An 8,891-nucleotide genomic window follows, 5' to 3' on the forward strand; every position below is an offset into this window, starting at 1 on the left:
CCCTTACAGCCCGCTCGAGTTCAGCGAGCCCCAGTCGCTACATGGAAATTATTCTATTCTTACTTGAAGACAAAAAATTAAAACCATTCTCAACCAACGTTCTGCGTTTACCTCTATCGTAAGGTTAAAAAACTAACTTGACAACTTTTACAATACTAGATTGCTGTTGTAGCCTTATGTTTGGTTCAGTGTCTCTGTTAGGATGTAGGCCACCAATATTTTCCTTACTGTTTTCCCCGTGCCTAATTGTTCCCTTATTATTGTTGCTTGTTTTGGAATAACCCACTGAACTTCTCAATACTTATAGACACTTCTAATTGAGGTTCTCCTATTGTTCTCTTGTCTGCCCTTTCCCTCTTATGCCCTTAGCTCTTCCCCTAATGTCAGCCAAGGTTCAACCTGTTTATTTATTGAGATTATTAGAAAATACAACCTTTTTTTGATCTGCTAGCTCTTCAAGAGTTTCTCCAATGTTCTGTATTATCCAATTCCTTCCTACTATCCAATACCAATCTATATATAGCCACTCTTCTCTTGCCTCTGCTAAATTTGTTATTTCTGTTAGCGATCTCAGCTGAAAGTTTTTATATTCCTCAGTTAATAGTATCCTTCTCCCTAATATATTTTTATACTCTGCTTCTTTCCAAAAATGCATTTTTATCCCTTGTGTTTCTTTTAATACTATTTTTATTCTCTTTGTTCCCTTATTTAACTTCCCATTAAGATAGCACACTCGCTTTCTTGTGCTTCAGTATTATACTTTTATTTTTCGTTGTTCCCTTATCTTCTCTCAAATTTATAAAACCACTTTCTCTCTCCTGTGCTTAGGTATTTTCCCAATGGTTTATTCAGCCTCGGGTCACTAGAACACACCCTTTTTCCCCCTATCAGTATCCACGTTACTATTCTCTCAAATATTCCTACGTTTCCATTTTCGTAATCTAAATATCCCGTATCTAAATTCTTATACCTTCTTTTCCTGTCTTTCAGTATGTCCACATCATATGTTGTTATTTTTATATTTGCTGTCACTATGTATTCCACTATTATACATCCCCTTATCCTATACCTGAATGCGGCTGGTTCTCGTTCTAATCTTCGTCTTGACATTTATTCCCTAACTTTTCCTTTTTATCTATTTATATACTTGTTTACATACTTGTTTACAGATTTTAACACCCCTTCAAATTAGTGGATTACAGGTGCTGACAGGTGTATAAAATCGAGCACACAGCCATGCAATCTCCATAGACAAACATTGGCAGTAGAATGGCCTTACTGAAGAGCTCAGTGACTTTCAACGTGGTACCGTCATAGGATGCCACCTTTCCAATAAGTCAGTTTGTCAAATGTCTGCCCTGCTAGAGCTGCCCTGGTCTACTGTATGTGCTGCTATTGTGAAGTGGAAGCGTCTAGGAGCAACAACGGCTCAGCCGCCAAGTGGTAGGCCACACAAGCTCACAGAACGGGACTGCCGAGCGCTGAAGCGCGTTGCCCGTAAAAATCGTCTGTCCTCGGTTGCAACACTCACTACCGAGTTCCAAACTGGAAGCAATGTCAGCACAAGAACTGTTCGTCGGGAGCATCATGAAATGGGTTTCCATGGCCAAGCAGCCGCACACAAGCCTAAGATCACCATGCGAATGCCAAGTGTCGGCTGGAGAGGTGTAAACCTCGCCGCCATTGGACTCTGGAGCAGTGGAAACGCGTTCTCTGGAGTCATGAATCACGCTTCACCATCTGGCAGTCTGACGGACGAAACTGGGTTTGGCAGATGCCAGGAGAACGCCACCTGCCCCAATGCATAGTGCCAACTCTAAAGTTTGGTGGACAAGGAATAATGGTCTGGGGCTGTTTTTCATGGTTTGGGCTAGGCCCCTTAGTTCCAGTGAAGGGAAATGTTAATGCTACAGAATACAATGACATTCTAGAGGATTCTGGGCTTCCAACTTTGTGGCAACAGTTTGGGGAAGGCCCTTTACTGTTTCAGCATGATGTAGTGTATTAAAATTATGTCTTTGTTAAATGTTTTTCATGAAGAAATGGAAGGTTGATTGTTGCTATCAAGAGGGAAGGTTTTAGCGTGACGTCACATATGACAGACAGGAAGTGGGTTGTAAGATACGGGGATTGAACAGTAGAGGGAGCCATTCAACTCTTGGAAGGCTATATAAAGGGGGGAGCAACGACGGAGAGTTAGAATACAGCAAGATTTATTTGGGTCTGGTTCTCCGGACATTGTGTCTGTACTTACGCTGGAACCTCGTGGTTTGAATAAAGGCCTTTGAACACGAGACAGCCTAAGCAGACTCCTTGATTGACGGTAACACCTACGAATAACCTACACTACAAATGGAGGCTCCGCTGAGATATTGATTGCATCGTTGTTGGTCCCTTTCCTGGATTCGCGAGTTGACTACTGTCCAAGCCGGCTTTAAAGGTGAGAGATTACTCACAAAGAAATTTGGCCATTGGTTATCCCGCTGATTCATGAGAGGGCTTTGACGGTGTACAGTTAAAAGTACTTGGGTCGTGGTTGATGTGGGGTGTTGCTGTCGATTAGGAGTCTGATAACAAATATTCTAAATTTGGTTGATGGGTAAACGGGGAATAATAGCATGTTTAGGACAATGGATTGGTAGAGAATAAATGTTGGAAGACGTCTGCATAGTTAGGGCACCGTGAATACGGAAAAGACCTCGGACCGAGGCGATTCTTTAGGAATGGGCCATAAAATCCTTGCAACGCGTTAGGTGGTGTAAGGTTAATTCTGGGAATTATTAAGCTGGACGAATTATATGCATGTTATATACTCATCGTATGGTTGACGAACTATAATGTATGGGGTAACCTCTCTATGATTATCCAGAACTTACGGCAACAAAAAGTTAGACGGAGATAATTGCGATGATGATGATTTGGCCACGGTGCGGGGTGTTCATTTGTATAGCTAGTAGGCCGCAGTTGGCTAGAGGCTGAAGCTAAGGCTGGATTGTTTTGGGCCACGTGGTGCCTCGTGGCTAATGTTTGATTGTTTCAGGCCACGTGGTACATCGTTGCTAAGGCTAATTTTTGTAAGGCTAAAGTGTGAATCAGGCTACATTCTACATGGTGGCTGAGGTGGATGCTAATGCTACATGCTAATTGTGTTGCGTGCTACATGCTAATGGATATCCTTAGAGATTCCATTGCGATGGATTAAAGTCTCTTAAACTTGTCACTGTCTGTAAGTCAGGTTGTATGTTTTGTGAGCGCTGTTAAATGTTGTTTGACTAGGAGGAAAACGGAAGGTACAGCTGGACTGTTATCCGTTTAGTGGAGGTGAAAACGTGTTTTTGATTGGATGTGCGCATGCGCGGGATTTTACAGGGCTAAAACTATGACATGTGGGCGCGCTGAGCTTACAAAACAAAATGGTGGCGTAAGATCATATGTTTTTTGGGGGTTTCCTTTCAGGGGTTTAATAGCTACCGAGAAGGAAAGGGGGACACGAATCTTTTAAAAATCGTTAAAGTAACTGTTATTTGAACGTTAAACTATTTGTTGAGATGTAGTAAATTTATAAATTAAATATATGTTGACGAAGTATAATGCATTGAATTGAATGACGGATTGAAATAAAATTAAAATGTTTTGAGCGATCTATTTATTCTTGGGGTCAGGTTTTAAAATGTTTTGAGCGATTTATTTCTTCCTGGGTTCGGGTTGGTAGCAGAATATATATTGAATGTGAATAAATGCTTGTCTGTATTGTTTTCTTCCCTTGTTATATGAGGCTATAGAACGGAGCAAAGGAGAGAGAGAGGGGGGCTAACGTGTGCGTGACGTGACGTGACAAGGTGTGACGCAGGCAGAGGATCATTCAAAATCAGGCTAGTGCTTTTTTGTCTACAAAATCTTTCCCTAGGATGTTGGATGTAATGACACTCTCTTGGACGCTTGGCAACGGACTGATCAGTGAATAAAAGTTACAGTTTTGGGTCTCTGTGCATTACTGGGCCTGATTGGGGGGGTTCGGTTGGAAAGCAGGTACTGACATTATTTTGTGATATTGAAATATTTGGCTTCATATTAAACAATGGTTTTTATTGGTGTGGTATTGTTGTAGATTGGAAGTCTTTTATTCTGTGATATTAAAATACTTGGGTGCATATTAAACAATGGAATTTATTGGGGTGATAGTGTTGTAGATTGAAGGTCCATGTTATTTTGATTGCTGTGAAGTTGACTACTGGTATTCACTTTCCGGAGGGGGTTAAGGTAAGTGGGTCATTAATTGATTAATTGGTAAAATAGGTGTAAAGGTAAAAATTGGTCTTAATTATTCATAATTATTCATAGTTGTTAATTCGAATTTTAATTGAATAAATTAATTGATTTTTGTTAGGGGTCGTTGATTTTTTTTTTTTAATAAATTTTTTTAAATTAAATTTTTATTTGATTAAATTTTTAATATTCATAATTTTTTTTTTTTTTTTTAATATTCAATTTTTTTTTTAATATTCATATTTAAAAAAATAAAAAAAATAAAAAAAAACTTTCATAATTTTTTGGTTTAGTTTTTAATGTTCATATTTTAAATTTGGAAAATAAAAAAATATTCTCTCGGGTTGTTTAGGTTATATTAATAATTAAAGGGGGGGAAGCCATAGGCTATATAGGCTAAAATAAATAGTTCACAATAAAGGAAGATAAAAGAGGACTTACAATGGGGAGAAAGGATAGCAAGGCTATGAAAGTTATTACACCAGTTAATATAGTCGAACATAGTAATCCTTTAGTTAAGGGTATTGCGAGATTATCCGGCAAATGGAACAAACGTTGGCCTGACATTGAACAACCCTGGCCAGAGGAAGGGACTCTTAATCCGGATGTTATCAACATCATGAAAGTACTTCTGTCAATTTACAAGGCAGATCAGAAGAAGGGAAAACAAAAGGAACGACGTAAAGAGAAGAGACAAAGGGAGCTGGGTGTTCTTAAATTGTTTGAAGATGAAGGACAAAAACTGATGAAAGATACCAAAGACAAGGGAAGCAAAGGTATGGAGAAAAAGCTAAAGGAAGAGACGTCGACAGAGAAACTGAGGGTAGAGGTCGGTATACCTTTCTCACATACGGATTCGGCGAGAAGACCCCCACCTTATGAGAAGGAAGTCGAGCTTAGGGATGCTTATCCTCAGCTTCCAGTAATCCTCCAGCAGGGGGATTATTACATCAGAGATGAAGATGAACAAATAATAGAAAGGGGACAAGCAGAAACGACCGTAAAAATGCATCCAAGCACCAAAGGTGGAAAGAAAACGAGAAGTCTGAAAACTAAGGGTGGTATGAGGTTAAGTAGGAGGGAACTGGATGAGGACGATGATGATCAGAGTGATTTAGAGGGGATCATGGGTGGATATGATCCTGTCATCAAACGGAGGTTGGCCAGAACGGAGAGAAGGGGTAAGGAAGGTTTGAAGAAGAAGGATACAAGATATTACAGTGCTGAGGAAGATTCGAAGAAGAAGGATACAATATATTCGAGTGCTGAGGGAAGCAAAGATGAAGACAGCGATAAAGAGAAGACTGACGGTGCTGCGTATTCGAAAGGAGTTTGTCCTGCAAAGACTGTCGCAGAAGAAATAGACGGAGATATAGACCAATGCTTATCAGAACTGAAGAGTGCAAGGACTGCAGGAGAAGTAAGAGAGTTACAGGAAGAACTTCAGACGCTGACCATACGGAAGGAGAGACAGCTGAGAAGAGAATCTGAAAAAGATGAGACAAAATATGCATTAAGGTCAAGGAAAGATACCCCGAGCAAAATGGTACCAGTTATCATTCGAGGTCAAAACTTTGAATATAAGCCGTTGCAAAATACCGATATGTCAAATATACTTGAGAAGCTGCCTATTCTTCAAAATGGGGCTTATCCTTGGATTTCGAAGTTGGAGGAAATTACGGTGGGAACCCAGTCTGCCATAGGAGACGTTAAGAGACTGTTGGCTAATCTCATTGGGATTCCGGATATGGAAGAAGTCTTCCAGAGGGCTGGACTCATGAGATATGTTGGGACGGCAGTGAACGATCCTGAATTGTTGGCTGCAAGTAGGAATCGTCTGTGGAGAGCATTGAAAGATACATTTCCAACAAATGTGCATCCTGATAATATTCTGATTGACCCACTAGGACAACAAGAAAATCCGAGAGCCTATGTGTCAAGAGTTCATCAAGTGTGGAGAAATATTACTGGAAATGATCCAGATGTGAGTCAAATTGAGCAGTCAATTTTGAGAGCTAAACTGCAAATGGGACTACCCGCACCAGTAAGAAGCAAACTGGCAGAAGTGGTTGGACTTGGAAGCATGACAAAAGGGGTCTATACAGATCACATAGCTCATCAAGTGGATCTGTACAGGAAGAAGGAACTCAACCAGAAAGAGCAGGACGAAGAAACTCTCCGGAAACTTAATCTAATACAACTGGGAGAGAATAAAAAGGATAAGAAACAAGCTTTGGTTATGCAGAGTCCGTGTGCACCGAACCAACAAGCACTGCCACAGCTTCCACCAGAACAGTTCCAACCGCAATTGTACCAGCCACCAATGGCGGCACCAGTTAATTCATACCCACAGCCAATTTCTGGACAAACACAGAATTGGAGAGGAAGAGGACGAGAAGGAGTAGAAAGGGGAGGAAGATTTCCATACCTCCCGCCGTCTCCAGAGGTGTGTTATAGTTGTGGACAGGTTGGTCACTTTTCCCGTGAGTGCAATTGGTCAGGAGGAAACATCAGAGGGAATTTCAGAGGAAGATACAGGGGCCAGTCAAAATCATCTGGAGGACCGGTGAACCCCTACAGGGGTCTGGAGCCAGGATTCTAGGGGTGCCTAGATGATCCGAAAGGGGGGTGTCAGCTGGTAGCGTCAGGACCGGAAAGAGATCCAACAATTGAGGTGAAAATAAACAACCGACCATTGGAAGTAATGGCGGATAGCGGAGCTGCGTTCACCTGTGTTCGACCTGAAGATGCTACACATCTCCCTATGTCCAATCAACTTGTTAGGACAATCGGATTTGAGGGAGTAAAACAGCTGATTCCTCTTACGGAACCAATTGAGCTCTGCTATAAAGATCAGAAAATTACAATACCCATACTGGTATCAGAACATACACCTGTTGCATTATTGGGAAGAGATGCCTTGTGTAAGTTGAACTGTACAATCAGATGTACACCAGACGGCTGTCTGATAGAAATGCCAAAGGAAAGGGTTTACCAATTGTCGATGATGACGGAGATGGATTCGTCTTCAGTATTCTGGATTGGAAATCTCAGTGAAGATTTTATGAAGCAGGCTAAGATATGGGAAAGATTTATTGTTGCAAATATGCCGGATGCGAAGCTTCCGGAATATCCATTCCATTGTACGCTTAAGTATTTCAAGAAGGCTGCTCAACCACACTCAGAGGAATGGTTGAGTCATCAACTGAAGAATGTTCAACTTAGCTCAAGTTGCATTATTTTAGGACCACAAGGAGCAGCTATGAGGATAAACACAGACGATTATCTGAATAGAGAATTTGATATTGAGAAGAGTGTGCCACATGTTACCTTGTTGGTTTCGGAAGGCTATGAGCAAAAGCAAATAGGAGAAATGATGACAGAAGCAGAGAAACTTTGTTTCAGACCAATGAAAGACAATTTGACGATCTGGAGAAGTGAAGATCAACAATTTCTTAAAATAATGATTTCGGCTCAAGGACAAGGAGAGCCACAGGCTGTAGGAATGACACATGAATCTATTTGTCATATGAAAATTGATTCAGACCCTATGAAAGAGGAGATGTTGCAACAAGTTCCAGAAGGGTTGTGGTCTCAACATAGTACTGATATTGGACTTGTGAAATCAGCTCAACCTGTGAAGGTTGAACTTCGACCAGGAGCCAAACCTCCATGGAAAAATCAGTATCCATTGAAAGAGGAAGCAATCAAAGGAATTGAACCACAAATTGATGGACTTTCAACAGCAGGGGTTTTAAAGACAACAAAAAACCCTCGGAGTAACACGCCTTTGTGGCCTGTAAAAAAACCAGATGGAAGTTATCGTGTAGCTCATGATTTGAGAGCAGTAAATGAGATAGTGATTGACTTTCCAGCAGAAGTGCCAGATCCTCATACCTTGTTAGCTCAAGTTCCTCCAGATGCGACACATTTTACAGTACTGGACTTATGTGGAGCATTTTTCAGTGTTCCACTTAGTGTAGAGAGTCAGGATTTATTTGGGTTCACCTATAAGGGACAGTTCTATGAGTACAATAGAATGCCACAGGGGTACCGGCATTCGCCGCATATCTTCAATAAAGTACTGAAGGAAGATTTGGTAGGGATAGATCAGATATTGCAGAGCACTGTCATTCAGTACGTGGATGATATAATGGTTTGCTCACAAAATAAGGAAACATGTCATAGGGACTCAATTAAATTACTACAGGTATTGGCAGAAAAGGGACACAAGGTGTCACAGAAAAAGTTGCAATATTGTCAGGAGAAAGTTGTATATTTAGGTCAAAACATAACTCATGGCCACAGAAATATTTCGGACAAGCAGGTGGAAACTATTCGTAAGGCTCCAAAACCTAGAACAGTCAGAGAAATGATGACATTTCTGGGTATTGCTGGTTATTCCTCAGCTTGGGTAGAGGATTATACTAGTTTGATGGCTCCATTGAGGGCTATGGTGAGGGGTACTGAGAGTGGTCAACTCCATAGCAATCTTTCCTGGACACAGGAAGGCCATGTGGCATTTGAAACTATCAAACAGAGGTTGCAGGAGGCACCTGCACTTGCACTACCAGATTATTCAAAGAACTTTTTGCTATATGTGTCTACTTCTACTGGAGGTAGAT

This window comes from Coregonus lavaretus (assembly GCF_964263955.1).
Source record: "Coregonus lavaretus genome assembly, chromosome: 12".
Classification (NCBI taxonomy): domain Eukaryota; kingdom Metazoa; phylum Chordata; class Actinopteri; order Salmoniformes; family Salmonidae; genus Coregonus; species Coregonus lavaretus.